Source organism: Callithrix jacchus, chromosome 1, assembly GCF_049354715.1.
Source record: "Callithrix jacchus isolate 240 chromosome 1, calJac240_pri, whole genome shotgun sequence".
Lineage (NCBI taxonomy): Eukaryota > Metazoa > Chordata > Mammalia > Primates > Cebidae > Callithrix > Callithrix jacchus.
Window position 1 is genome coordinate 122600030 of NC_133502.1, and position 15311 is coordinate 122615340.

The following is a 15311-nucleotide window of genomic DNA, read 5'->3' on the forward strand; positions in this document are numbered from 1 at the left end:
ATTTCGTTGAGCAGTGGTTTGTAGTTCTCCTTGAAGAGGTCCCTTACGTTCCTTGTGAGTTGTATTCCAAGGTATTTTATTCTTTTTGTAGCAATTGCGAATGGCAGTTCGCTCTTGATTTGGCTTTCTTTAAGTCTGTTATTGGTGTAGACGAATGCTTGTGATTTTTGCACATTGATTTTATATCCTGAGACTTTGCTGAAGTTGTTTATCAGTTTCAGGAGTTTTTGGGCTGAGGCGATGGGGTCTTCTAGGTATACTATCATGTCGTCTGCAAATAGAGACAATTTGGCTTCCACCTTTCCTATTTGAATACCCTTTATTTCTTTTTCTTGCCTGATTGCTCTGGCTAGAACTTCCAGTACTATATTGAATAGGAGTGGTGAGAGAGGGCATCCTTGTCTAGTACCAGATTTCAAAGGGAATGCTTCCAGTTTCTGCCCATTCAGTATGATATTGGCTGTTGGTTTGTCATAAATAGCTTTTATTACTTTGAGATACGTTCCATCGATACCAAGTTTATTGAGGGTTTTTAGCATAAAGGGCTGTTGAATTTTGTCAAATGCCTTCTCTGCGTCAATTGAGATAATCATGTGGTTTTTGTTTTTGGTTCTGTTTATGTGGTGAATTACATTGATAGACTTGCGTATGTTGAACCAGCCTTGCATCCCTGGGATGAATCCTACTTGATCATGATGAATAAGTTTTTTGATTTGCTGTTGCAATCGGCTTGCCAATATTTTATTGAAGATTTTTGCATCTATGTTCATCATGGATATTGGCCTGAAGTTTTCTTTTCTCGTTGGGTCTCTGCCGGGTTTTGGTATCAGGACGATGTTGGTCTCATAAAATGATTTGGGAAGGATTCCCTCTTTTTGGATTGTTTGAAATAGTTTTAGAAGGAATGGTACCAGCTCCTCCTTGTGTGTCTGGTAGAATTCGGCTGTGAACCCATCTGGACCTGGGCTTTTTTTGTGAGGTAGGCTCTTAATTGCTGCCTCAACTTCAGACCTTGTTATTGGTCTATTGATAGTTTCAGCTTCCTCCTGGTTTAGGCTTGGGAGGACACAGGAGTCCAGGAATTTATCCATTTCTTCCAGGTTTACTAGTTTATGTGCATAGAGTTGTTTGTAATATTCTCTGATGATGGTTTGAATTTCTGTGGAATCTGTGGTGATTTCCCCTTTATCATTTTTTATTGCATCTATTTGGTTGTTCTCTCTTTTCTTTTTAATCAATCTGGCTAGTGGTCTGTCTATTTTGTTGATCTTTTCAAAAAACCAGCTCTTGGATTTATTGATTTTTTGAAGGGTTTTTCGTGTCTCAATCTCCTTCAGCTCAGCTCTGATCTTAGTAATTTCTTGTCTTCTGCTGGGTTTTGAGTTTTTTTGATCTTGCTCCTCTAGCTCTTTCAATTTTGACGATAGGGTGTCAATTTTGGATCTCTCCATTCTCCTCATATGGGCACTTATTGCTATATACTTTCCTCTAGAGACTGCTTTAAATGTGTCCCAGAGGTTCTGGCACATTGTGTCTTCATTCTCATTGGTTTCGAAGAACTTCTTTATTTCTGCCTTCATTTCGTTGTTTACCCAGTCAACATTCAAGAGCCAGTTGTTCAGTTTCCATGAAGCTGTGCGGTTCTGGGTCGGTTTCTGAATTCTGAGTTCTAACTTGATTGCACTATGGTCTGAGAGGCTGTTTGTTATGATTTCAGTTGTTTTGCATTTGTTGAGCAGTGCTTTACTTCCAATTATGTGGTCAATTTTAGAGTAGGTGTGATGTGGTGCTGAGAAGAATGTGTATTCTGTGGATTTGGGGTGGAGAGTTCTGTAAATGTCCACCAGGTTTGCTTGCTCCAGGTCTGAGTTCAAGCCCTGGGTATCCTTGTTGATTTTCTGTCTGGTTGATCTGTCTAGTATTGACAGTGGAGTGTTAAAGTCTCCCACTATTATTGTGTGGGAGTCTAAGTCCTTCTGTAAGTCATTAAGAACTTGCCTTATGTATCTGGGTGCTCCTGAGTTGGGTCCATATATGTTTAGGATCGTTAGCTCTTCTTGTTGTATCGATCCTTTTACCATTATATAATGGCCTTCTTTGTCTCTTTTGATCTTTGTTGCTTTAAAGTCTATTTTATCAGAGATGAGAATTGCAACTCCTGCTTTTTTTTGCTTTCCATTAGCTTGGTAAATCTTCCTCCATCCCTTTATTTTGAGCCTTTGTGTATCCTTGCATGTGAGATGGGTTTCCTGGATACAGCACATGGATGGGTTTTGGATTTTTATCCAATTTGCCAGTCTGTGTCTTTTGATTGGTGCATTTAGTCCATTTACATTTAGGGTTAATATTGTTATGTGTGAATTTGATACTGCCATTTTGATTCTAAGTGGCTGTTTTGCCTGTTAGTTGTTGTAGATTCTTCATTATGTTGAAGCTCTTTAGCATTCAGTGTGATTTTGGAATGGCTGGTACTGACTGATCCTTTCTATGTGTAGTGCCTCTTTTAGGAGCTCTTGTAAAGCAGGCCTGGTGGTGACAAAATCTCTGAGTACTTGCTTGTTCGCAAAGGATTTTATTCTTCCTTCACTTCTGAAGCTCAGTTTGGCTGGATATGAAATTCTGGGTTGAAAGTTCTTTTCTTTAAGAATGTTGAATATTGGCCCCCACTCTCTTCTGGCTTGTAGTGTTTCTGCCGAGAGATCTGCTGTGAGTCTGATGGGCTTCCCTTTGTGGGTGACCCGACCTTTCTCTCTGGCTGCCCTTAGTATTCTCTCCTTTATTTCGACCCTGTTGAATCTGACGATTATGTGCCTTGGGGTTGCTCTTCTTGTGGAATATCTTTGTGGTGTTCTCTGTATTTCCTGCAATTGAGTGTTGGCTTGTCTTGCTAGGTGGGGGAAATTTTCCTGGATGATGTCCTGAAGAGTATTTTCCAGCTGGGATTCATTCTCTTCGTCCCCTTCTGGTACACCTATCAAACGTAGGTTAGGTCTTTTCACATAGTCCCACATTTCTTGGAGACTTTGTTCATTCCTTTTTGCGCTTTTTTCTCTGATCTTGGTTTCTTGTTTGATTTCATTGAGTTGGTCTTCGACTTCAGATATTCTTTCTTCTGCTTGGTCAATTCGGCTATTGAAACTTGCGTTTGCTTCGCGAAGTTCTCGTATTGTGTTTTTCAGCTCCTTTAATTCATTCATATTCCTCTCTAAGGTATCCATTCTTGTTATCATTTCCCCGAATCTTTTTTCAAATCTTTTTTCAAGGTTCTTAGTTTCTTTGCATTGATTTAAAATACATGATTTTTTAGCTCACAAAAGTTTCTCATTATCCATCTTCTGAAGTCTAATTCCGTCATTTCGTCACAGTCATTCTCCGTCCAGCTTTGTTCCCTTGCTGGTGAGGAGTTTTGGTCCTTTCTAGGAGGCGATGTGTTCTGGTTTCGGGTGTTTTCCTCCTTTTTGTGCTGGTTTCTTCCCATCTTTGTGGATTTGTCCGCTGGTCGTCTGCGTAGTTGCTGACTTTTCGTTTGGGTCTCTGAGTGGACACCCAGAATGTTGATGATGAAGTATTTCTGTTGCTTGGTTTTCCTTCTACCAGCCTAGCCCCTTCGCTGTACGACTGTTGAGGTCCGCTCCAGACCCTGCTTGTCTGGGGTGCACCTCTAGTAGCCGTGGCACAGCGAGGGATGCTACCAGTTTCTTTTTCTGCTCTCTTTGTCCCAGGATGATGCCTGCCTAATGACAGTCTTTTGGATATAGAGGGGTCAGGGAGCTGCTTGAGGAGACAGTTTGTACTTTATAGGGGTTTAATTGCTGAGCTGTGCACTCTGTTGTTCATTCAGGGCTGTTAGGCTGCTATGTTTGATTCTGCTGCAACACAGCTCATTAAACAACCCTTTTTTTTTTCTCAAATGCTCTGTGTTGAGGGGTTTGGGCTTTATTTTTGGATGTCCGATGAGGTGTCCTTCCCAGCTAGAAGGCAGACTAGCCACTGTTTGGCTGCCGAGGCTCCGCCCTGCTGTTGTGTGATTCGCGCTGTTCCTGCCGGCTCTGCTGTGGTCTCCGCCACGCCCTGCGGCGGAGTCTCTTCGTTGTAGCGTGTTGCCTCAGCAACGGCAGGCTGCGTCAGCAGTGGGCGTGTATCTCAGTAGGGACGGGTTGCCTCGGCAACAGCTGGCTGCGTCACCAGTGGGCGTGTATCTCAGTTGGGGCGGGTTGCCTCGGCAACGGCTGGCTGCCTCAGCAGTGGGCGTGTATATCAGTTGGGGCAGGTTGCCTCTGTAGTGGTGGACGCCTCTCCCCCACAGAGCATCTCGGACCATCTGCCCGGGATAGTTTGAAATCGCGGTTTTGTTCGTCCCACTGGGTATCCCAAACGATCTGTCCCTGCAATCCCCTGGGCTGGGCTACTGTGCAAGTCTCGTTCAGTCTCAAGTCCAGCCCTCTCAAGTCTCAGGTTGCCGGTTCAACAAGGCACCTGGACAAGCGCGCCCTGTGGGGATTGCTGGGTAGGGCCGGCTGCCGCCGCCCCGGCTGCCGGCTTCGCCAGGCAGACCTACTGCCTGGTGTCCCGTGTCTTTTTATACTTGGGAGTTTCCCCGTTCTGTGGGCAACAAAGATCAGTCTGGAAATGCAGCACTGACTCACTGTTTGCGAATTCAACGCGGGCTCCAATCCTGGGTTGTTCTCACAGCGCCATCTTGAGTCCCCTCCCCTCATCAATGAATTTCTTTGCTGCTTTATGATCAGCAGATGCGTTCTCACTACAAATCCTTAAAAACGTAACACTGTGTCTTTTTTTAAATATCTGCAACCAGTCTGTTGAATATTCAGTTTCCAGTTCATCATGGTAGATCCTTGCTTGTTTCATGATCAACATGCCATTAAGTGTCATATGGTCACTGCTAAGGGGTGGATCCACTGTTTCAATACACAGTCTTCATGTATAGCCTTATGCAGTGTTTTTCTATTTTTCATTAACTTCTGCTTATCACTTTCAGCATAAAACTTCAATAGTTAATTCTTCTGTTTCTTCAGGTCCTATACAGTGGTCATTCCAACACCATGGTCTTCTGTAAGAAGTTTCACACTTACACTGCTGTTCAGTTTTTCCAACAAGTTGACTTTCTGTGCTATAGGTAAACATAAATACTTCCTCTTTTTCTTATCAATGTTACTCTTAGAGGTATGTGCAGGCCTTTTTGACATTTTGAAAAATTTATTTACACCACAGAAAAGAGAATAAGCAGGAAAACACAGGTAGTAATGCACATAGGTCTTGGCCCCATGTGGGGCATCATGGAGAGCCTGCTGATGGTACACCTGGCCTGCACACGTGCCATTTTATTACTTTTTTACGGGCAGGCTTGCATGGGGGAATCTGGGCATGCATGGAAAATATATATGGCAGCTGAATGGGCCTAGGAGGGCATTTTTTGAGGGGGAACATTGGATAAACTATGTATTGTGTACCTGTGTTTTGACTGAAACCCATCACATGAGGTCAGGTGTGGAATTTTCGACTTGTGGCATCATGTCAGCACTCAAAATGTTTTGGATTTTGGAGTATTTTAGATTTTGGAATTTTGGACTGGTAATGCTCAGCTAAAAGAGTTTTAAGTTAAAAATACCCAGCAGGTTGTATAACAATGTTTACTATAATCTCATTTGTCTGTGGACGTGTATGTCAATCTGGAAGGATATACAAGTAATATTATTAATAGTTAGCTCTGAGAATTAGTACTGAAGTATAAAAGGATAATTTTAGTCCTGTGCTGTTTGGATTCTATAGTGTATTATTTTTATAATTATTTAAAATATTACTTAAATTATTATAAAGACAAATTGAGGTAAAGGTTCCAACCAGTTAATGAACATGGCACATGAGAACAGATTCATCATGCATTGAGAAAGAGTCATCAACAGGGCTTTGTCCTGTAGTGGTAGAGAGTGGGTAGATTGGTCACTTGTGTCCTGGACCTCATGCTCTTTTATGATTTGTGTCAGTTTGGGTCATTTGGGAAAGACAGTAAAACAGTTAGGAGTGAGTAAAAGATGTTTATTGAAGAGGAGTTCCTGTGAAAGATAAAGGGGAAGAAAGGAAGACTGGGGAGGAAAAGCCTTCAGACTATGTGCTGATCTGACATACAAGGGCCCTCCTTCTTGGAATGGACAGGGAAGGAGACTCAAACCACAGTGCAGATAAGATAAAGCCAAACCAACATGGAGCTCTAGGGCAGAGACTGCCTCTTAGAGAAGGTCCTGTTTGGAGCAGAAATGGCCAGACTGGTATCCCTACCATGCTCAGCAGTTGGCTGGGGACTGCCCAGAGGAGCATGGCTCCAGCTCCCACACTGTGTAGATCCCAAAGTTGCTGCAGCTGCAGGCTGTGTTAACGGCACTTTTTGCAAATTAATAGCAAGTGTTTTCTTGAAGGGAGATCAGAGTGGTCCACTTGCTTGGCTGCCAGAGTCCAGATCCACTTCTCTATACAGGTTGAGGGAATGGCAATTCCAGGATTCCACTGGGTCTTTCTTTCCGAGGGGCAATTTATAAGAGGGAGTTTAGGGGGACAGACTACAGCCCCTGCTGCTGAATTTGATCTCAGTGCTGTAAGTGATACTCACTCTTCTCCACTATCCATTTAAAATGTCCTTGCCCTCAGCTGTCAGCTCTGCTGGTCTCAGGGACTTACCTGGTGGCATTACTCAAATCCTCATTTCTGAGGGATTTGAGTCTCTGATGACCATACTCTTCTCAGGCCCTTGTTTATACACTGTCAAAACTGGGCAAAGACGTTGCCAGTGTGGGTATGCGCAAGTGGATCACCCAGGTTCAACACACATCCTTCCCTTGCACATTTACCCCACTGTGGAACAGAATCTCTACCTCCCTCTAATGATAGGCATCAGTTACCCCTTCCAAGAGGGTGATCTTTTTGCCTGCTGGAGCCTGGACACAAGGGATTCAAAGCACTCCCATGGTAGTTGTAGCTTGTAGTTCCATAGGATTCTTATCGTATCTGTTGGTAAGAGTGTGCCCCCTTTGAGGACCAATACCTCTAAGACCTCAGAGTCCTGAGTTGTGGGAATGGGACACACAAAGTTCCCCAGGGAGATCAGAATGATGACAAATGGAGCCACCCTTCCTTAACCCTTGGTTCCCAGACCCATATATTCTCCATTTTGGGGAAATGGTGCTATACAGAGCTCTCTCATTCAATATATACTGCATCCTGGAGTACAGTACCTCATCTTGCAGAGTATTTCCTCTCAGCTGAGTTTTCAGCAGGCCATTCTGTCACTCTGTCAGGGCGATTTCTTCTCGGTGGTGCAAAGTGAGATGATTAGTGAATCCTACCTCTCCTTCACTGGGAAGTGGGTCTCCAGTCAGATGCTATGTAGTTCCAAGTCTGTGGATCAGACATTTCATAATGATAGTGATGCTGGCTGAAGTTTTGGGACGGGAAGGCAAGTCCATACCCAGATTGTTTGTTCCTTTGAGACGAATCCATTAATCTTTCCAGGATAGCAGAGGACCAATGTAGTCAATTTGTCATTAGGTAGTGAACTGGTCTTTCACTGTTAGTTTCCGTTGCTGATAGGTTGGACCTCCAGAAGCAGTAGTAACTAGATCAGGCTTGGCAAGTGGTAGTTCACCCTGCTACCCAGGATTGTTTCTTCCTAGGCAGTGGAGCAGAACTCCCTTCCATCTTTGAAAACTTGAAGAGAGGGACAGTTCTTGCTCCTACTCCTCACCAAAACTCTTCCTCCATCAAAACAGGAAAGATGGGTCTGTACTGTAGCAACTTGAATTTTTCATTCCCCAAAGCTCTTTCCCCAAATGAGACAACTTTTTCTGAAAAAATTCTACATTTTATTTTGACACTATTTCAACATCAGTGCTAAATGTAACCTCTATCATTCAGAGAGACCAGCCTGGGCAGCATAAATAAAATTTTTTTAAAAGTAGAGCATAGTGGCATGCACCTGTAGCCCCAGCTACACAGGATACTGAGGTGGGAGGATTGCTTGAGCACAGGAGTTTGAGGCTGCCATGAGCTATGATTATATCATTGCACGCCAGCCTGGGTGATACGAAAAGGAAGGAGGGAAGGAAGGAAGGGAGGGAGGGAGGGAGGGAGGGAGGGAGGGAGGGAGGGAGGGAGGGAGGGAGGGAGGAAGGGAGGAGGGAAGAGGGAGGGAGGGAAAGCAAACAAGGAGGGAGGGAGAGGAGGGAAGGAAGGAAGAAGAAGGGAGGGAGGGAGGGTGGGAGAGATGGAGGAGGGAAGAGGGAGGGAGGGAGAGGAGGGAAGGAAGGAAGGAAGAAGGGAGGGAGGGAGGGAGGGTGGGAGGGATGGGAAAGCAAGCCAGCCAGCCTGCCAACAGGTCCTCATATAGTGCTGTCAGAACAGGGTTGAAGCACCCGCAGCTTAGACCTCTCTATCCATGCCAAGCAGTCCTTTCATCCGATCCCTCCCCTGGTCTTCCAGTAGTGGTGCAGCGTCTTCACTACTGTCACTGCACCAGAAAACATCCAGCTGTTGTCCCCAAAGACAGGGCTATAGAGACTTCCTCTGTGAGGCTCCTCCAGTCCCTCTATCTGGACACTCCATGCAGCCATATTCAATTCTGCTGCTCCTACACTACCTTCTCCTCTCTGATGGGCCTTCCCACCCAGCAACTGGGCACTGTCCTGGACTGAGACACAGGTCTCTGCTCTTAGATTCCACAACTTATCTGGATATGGGGGAGGGGAAATTAATCATGTCCAAAGACTCCTATGACTCAGCTTGGGAACAGGCCTCAGGTTCTTTTCTCAGGAGCACACTGGTATCTCTTCCTTCTGACTCTTCTCCATCTAGCCATCCTATGAGATTTTTATGTAATTTGGAGGTAAGGTAGCCAGGAGCTGCAACTATTCTGACAAAATCTAATATTTATGGTGACAGCATAATGCCCTGAAACCTGCAAGACTTTAAAGAAGCATTTCTTAACTGGATGCTATAGGCTTTGGGGGCAGAATAATTCTTCATCATGTGAGAGTCACATTGCACACCCTGCTCCCCAACCCCCAGTCCTCCTCATTGTGAAATCCAAAACATGCACACACATTTCCATATGTCTTCCAGCTAAAATTTATGAAACTCAAAAAGTTTGTAAAACTACAAACCCAAGCCTTTTCTTTCCAGATTATTCTCTATAAAATAAGTTTCAAAAACAAGGGTTTGACTTTTTTCTTGCTATTTTTTGTTACATCCCCCCTCAAGGCAATGTGTATCTCTTGAATTGCCCAAATGAGTTGGATCTCTGTAGCAAGGAAGTGTGGGTGAGAACTCTTTAATACTTTAAAGGTTTCTAGGTAGAAAAAATATTTTAATAATCTTTAACACTTTCCATTTTCTAATACGTTGAGGTGAGGTCATCAGCAGACTGAGGTGGGGAAGTGATTATAGAGACTTGAGGAGAGGGAAAAAGATGTCAAATATTCATCCTCAGAGAATGGAGAGACAGAATTTGTGTGTGAGTGTCCCATGTCTTGCCCAGCCATGTATGTCTGTAGGTGTCTTTTGACTCCCTATTTCCTTGTGACTTACCAAGCCATTCTGGAAATTTGACCTCCTCATTAATAAGAAGAGACTTTTTTTGCTTTACCTACTATGTTTATGTGCAGAAGTGTACGACAACTACCTTCTCTCTGTATCGACAAATGTTATCTTCTATTTCTTTTCTCTGCTAAAATGCACATATTCTTGTATAATTTTAGCCTTAATGAGACAAGAAGGCTGTCTTCAACTGGATCTCACAGAGTTACAGCCTTTGATGGGGGAGGAGGATGGAATGGAGCAGGAAGGGAGGATCATCATGGTCCAGTATTTTATCCTTAGTTTTATGTAGTCTGAAGATGAAGATTGGCTCATTCAGAAATGATTGTCTGATTTCACAGTAACCATACTTGCCCAAAAGTGTTGTATGTATAAATCGGAAAGCTAATGCATTGATTTATAATGATATGTAGCACTTTATAGTGACTCAAAGAAGGGCCTCACTTTTTCAGGATTCTGTTGTCTAGAAAATCAAGATAGGAATCAATTGACAGGAGAGCACAATCTTGTAGGATATTTTGTCCATTTTCTCAAAGGGCTGATAGATTACTCATGCCCTTCTGAAAAAATTTGTCTGTGACTAAATGAATTGCATTCATTAAATGCAGAGCCTCTCTCTCTTGAAGAAAACAATATGGCGCCCTCAAAGTTAGGCTGCACAGCTTAATTTCCTCTATACTTTGCTCAAGTAAGGAGGGTTTTCTCATATACATATGAGTGTGTGTGTGTGTGTGTCTGTGTGTGTAGAGAGAGAAAGAGTTCTCTCATATATACGTATGTGTATTTACTGTAGGGTGTGCGCGTGTGCATGTGTGTGTGGTAGAAAGATAAGGGGCGTTTTTTTAGGTAACCTAAATCCAAAGGTTTTGGATCCTAAATCTAGATCCAAAGGTTTGCTGATGACTTTGTATTTTGCTATTCCAGTCATGCACTGCAAAACAACATTTCAGTCAACCATGAAATGATATACGATGGTGATCCTAATGGTGGTCTTATGAGATTACAATGGAGGTGGTAGGAAGTGGGGAAGATGGCCGAACGGAAGCTTCTCCAGAGTGCAGCTACCACTGAGTGAGACAGAACCAGAGCAATATCCACGTCTCCGAGCGAGGTACCGCTTTTGTTTTAAAAGGACTAGTTGAACAGCAGGATTAACCCCCCACAAAAGGCAGTGGAAGCAGCCCAAAGGTGTCCAGGTGAGGCAAGGTGGGGCATTGCCCCACCTGGAAAGTGTATCAGGAATGGAGGATCAGTGGGGCATCATCTCCTCGGTTCTCTGAATCAGATACAGCAATTCACTCTGAGACTTTGGCAGCACACAGACCAGGAAAAAGCTGCCTTGCTGAGAACCACCTGGAGTCACAGACCCGGGTGACAGCCCAGCCAGCAGCCCTGGCCAGACCAGTGCCTTCTTAGTGCAGGCCAGGGTGGAGATTTGGACTAATACCAAGAAAGCTTGCAAAAAGGAACTGCCTGTCCCACAGAATAGGTGAATTTAAAAATAGAGTTACAGGCTCAGTTAAAATCAAAGTTTTCACCCTTGGCCATTAAGAGATATTATATGTATGAGGACTGGGATGTCCTACTTCCCCTTAACTGCAAAGTGTCCCTATGGTACTCATGTTTCAACCCCCAAAATGCACTTTGCTAAAATGTTTGCTGTAGAGCCAGGTCCTGTGGATGGAAGCTGAAGAGGTGAGTGCTGTGTGCAAACACATGGCAGGGAGTCTGGATGGGTTTACAGTAAGCACAAACGCCCCATGGGGACTGCAGCCTTTTACCTCTCACTGCAGGGGATGGGCATTGACCAGGTGATGCAGCCCCAGAAATCAGTTTAACACTAATGAGGGCTGCAGCTGGGATCAGAGAGGAACACGTGGGAATTTGTAGATGATGTAGTCGGGATATCTGAGATACGGTGGGAGCACCAGAAATGGCTAGCCACCATATCTGTCCAGTTTGCCTTTTAACACTGCAGATTCAAATATGGGGGAACACAAGCCAATACTGAAGGCCCAAAGCAGAGGCTTAGACATAGGACACTCTCCAGGATGAAATGGAGATTTTAACTAGCATGTCAGCCAAGAGCACAACCAGCACCAGAAGTGAAAATAGCTGAAAGAAAGATTATTTTTTTGACTTACATGCTCTTGAGAAAGCTGGAAAATTCAGTCCTGAAAAGGAAAAATAGCAAACTTACAGCTATTGCTCATCTCTTCTAGAACAAAGAAAATGAGCTGGGGGCCCAGTGGGGAAATCTTGTCCAGAGATCTGCTTTTCTTCCTTGATATTACATTAGTTTTGTGCTGCTTGGTTCTCTTTTGTTTTAATTTTTAATGTCTTTGGTGAATTTTCATGGCCCGCATATTGTTTGACTCTAGGTGTCCATTTGTAGTTGCAGTTCATCGAATGCCCCATCACTGCCTTACTGAGCCACTGCCATGCATTTCTAATTGGCTTGTCCCTTCAGGTGTCAAAATTCCAGACCTCTGTTGTAGAATACCAAGGTTTCTTAGTAAATTTAGCAAAGGGTCTAAGTACTAGAGAATTGATATTTCTAGTCCTGAAGGACAGTGATCTGCCCTTGATGGTTGTTTGAAGTTAAGAGTTGCAGGAAGTAGTAGATCTCATTTCCCTGGAGGCCCTTAACATTATGGAAGAGTCTGGCCTTGAAAGGATGAGTTGTCCAGTTGCATCTAAAGTAGAAGGCAAATGAGGTTACTATATATATCATATACCACATATATACCATATAAATTACATATATATTACTAATATATACCAGCTATACTGAAATATTAATCCTGTAACATAATGCACCCATTAAAGTGTATAATTCAGTGGTATTCACAAGTATGTGCAACTTTCACAACAGTCAATTTTAGAACTTTCTTATCAACCCGAAAAGAAATCCTATATTAGTAGAAATCCTGTAACTCCCACTCCACCTGCCTTAGGCAACCATTAATCTACATTCTATCTCTATAGATTTAACTATTCTAGACCTTTCATATAATCACATAGTATGTGTCTTTTGTGAATGACTACTTTCACATAACATAATGTTTTCAAGATTCTTGCATGTTGTAATATGAATCACTATTTATTTTCTTTTTATGGTCAAATGATATTCCATTATATGGATATTGCCACATTGTGTTCATCCATTCATTAGTTGGTGGACATTTGGGTTGCTCCCACCTTTTGGTCATTGTTCATGCTACTATAAACATTCTGTGCAAGTTTTTGTGTGAACATATGGTTTTGACCCATTGTATCTGTAGGTTCTACATCTATGGATTCATGCAACCATGGATCACAGATCGAAGATATTTGAAAAATAAAAATAAAATAAACAATATAACAATAAAAATAATACACATTTTAAAAGCAATACAATATAGAAACTATTTACCTAGCATTACATTGAATTAGGTATTATAAGTAAACTGGAGATTATTTAAAGTATATAGGAGGATATATATAGTAGGTTAAATGCAAACACTACATTTTTTTTTATAAGGGCCTTGAGCATCCATGGATTTTGGTATCCTGGGCCAGCAATGGGGGTGGACTGGAACCAATCTCCTGTAGATACCAAGGGGTAACTGTATATGCCTAAGAACCTCACATGGTAACTCTATGTTTAGCCATTTGAGAAAGTGCTAAACTCTTTTCTTTCTTTCTTTCTTTTTTCTTTTTTTGAGATGGAGCCTTGTTCTGTCACCCAGGCTGGCATGATCTCAGCTCACTGCAACCTCTACCTCCTGGGTTCAAGTGATTCTCCTTCCTCAGCCTCAGCTACTCAGCTACTCACTCAGCTGGTACTACAAGCATGTACCACCATGCCTAGCTAATTTTTTTTGTATTTTTAGTAGAGATAGGGTTTCACTATTTTTGCCAGGCAGGTCTTGAATTTCTGTCCTCAGGTGATCCACCTGCCTTGGCCTTCCAAAGTGTGGGGATTAAAGGAGTGGGCCACTGTGCCCAGCCGAGAAAGTGCTAGACTGTTTTCAAAAGTAACTGCACCATTTTACATTCCCACCAGCAATATATGAGGGTTCCAGTTTCCCCACATCCTGACTAACACTTGTTATTATCTGACAATAATTTTTTATGGTACTCATCCTAGTGGATGTGAAGTGTATCTTTGGTTTTGATTTGCATTTCCCTGGTGATTAATGATGTTGAGCATCTTTTCATGTGTTTATTAACTATATATCTTTGAAGAAATGACTATGAAGATTCTTTGCCCATTTTCAATTGGGTTATTTGCCTTTGTGTTATTGAGCTATAAGAGTTCTTCATGTATTCTGGATACAAGACCCTTATATATATGATTTGCAAATACTTTTTCTATTCTGTGGACTGTCTTTTCACTTTCTTTATAGTGTCATTTGAAGCACGGAAGTTTTAAATTTTAATGACATCTAATTTATCTATTTTTTTTACTCATATTTAATACTTTTGGTGTCATATTTAATATTCCATTGCCAAATCAGAAGACACAAAAATGTATCAGTTTTCTTTAAGAGTTCTACAGTTTCAGTGCTTATGTTTTGAACTTTGATTCATTTTGAGTTAATTTTTTTAAAAGATGTGAGGTAAGAGTTCAATTTCATTCTTTTGTATGTAGTTATCCCAGCATTGTTTGTTAAAAAGACTCTTCTTTCCCACTTTGAATGGTTGTGTCACCATACTAGGTTTCTTCTTAGGATCTCATCCAAGTCTGACATACACATCTCCACACTCTTAACCTTAGAGGTCATCCCTCCCTTTAATCTCATCTAATATGGTCAGAATCCTCACCTGTCATGCATCCAGAAATTTTTTTTTTAAAGTGTTTCCCAAGTCTTTCTGAGATTCCCCCTGGAAACACGTAGGCATCTCATGGATCTATCCTAGTTGTTGCTTGTCCTAAAACGCAGCCCTCTCTCTTTCTGGCCCCTTGTTCTTGCCATTTTGTAATTCCTTCTGACTGCTGCCCCTCTCCTTGCATTGCTGGGCCCCAGGTCTGGCCATGAGCCTCACTTCTACTTCCCAGAGCACAGCTAAGACTATGCAGTAACATCTAACACCATTTTATTGAAGGCATGAGATAAGCAGAATGGAATTTCCATATAGGAGACCATACACATGGTTGGCTATTTAGTATCACTGCCCAGGGTTCCATTCTCCATGCCCATCCATAAAACATTGCCTGGATATCTCCTGCCTTAATCCTCTAACTATTATGCAAATTCCAGTGTCGACAGACCTTTTTCAGGTAAGCAGGTTCTTGACCTGTCCAGGCCTCCAACACTTCTTTTGCCAGATGGAGAAGAATAGCTTTTCTTCCCCAATAATACGATTTCTCTACAATTGTATTACTATAATTTTGTAAACATATAACTCTGCTTATAGCATGGATGCTTTTTATATTATGATGGAGCACAGTTTAGGTCCTCTTAGTCTCCCTCTGCTCCAGAAAATGGGTTTTACTTTGTAGAACTAAGAAGCTCACAAAAATGTCCTTTCACACTAAAGTTGTCTGACCTTAGGTGGGGTGCCAGTGTCTATGTCTAGCTAAAAAGGAAACTTCTGTCCACTCTGAAATAACAGATGCCCTCCCATCCACATTCCAGATGTCAAAGAGGACATCAAACATTGGGGTACAATCTCCAGGAACCCTGTTTCTGAAACTAGTATTTCACAGTTGTTTTTCCTTA

General features: G+C 42.4%; 1 long non-coding RNA gene across 2 annotated transcripts in view; it reads left to right on the forward strand.

The window, feature by feature from the left end:
* Nucleotides 1-15311, forward strand: part of LOC144579322 (uncharacterized) — a 75677-nt gene that overhangs the window by 6459 nt on the left and 53907 nt on the right. For both annotated transcript variants that reach the window (XR_013526675.1, XR_013526676.1), the window contains exon 2: nucleotides 10528-10714. This is a non-coding gene — a long non-coding RNA (uncharacterized LOC144579322). The remainder of the gene's footprint in view (nucleotides 1-10527; nucleotides 10715-15311) is intronic.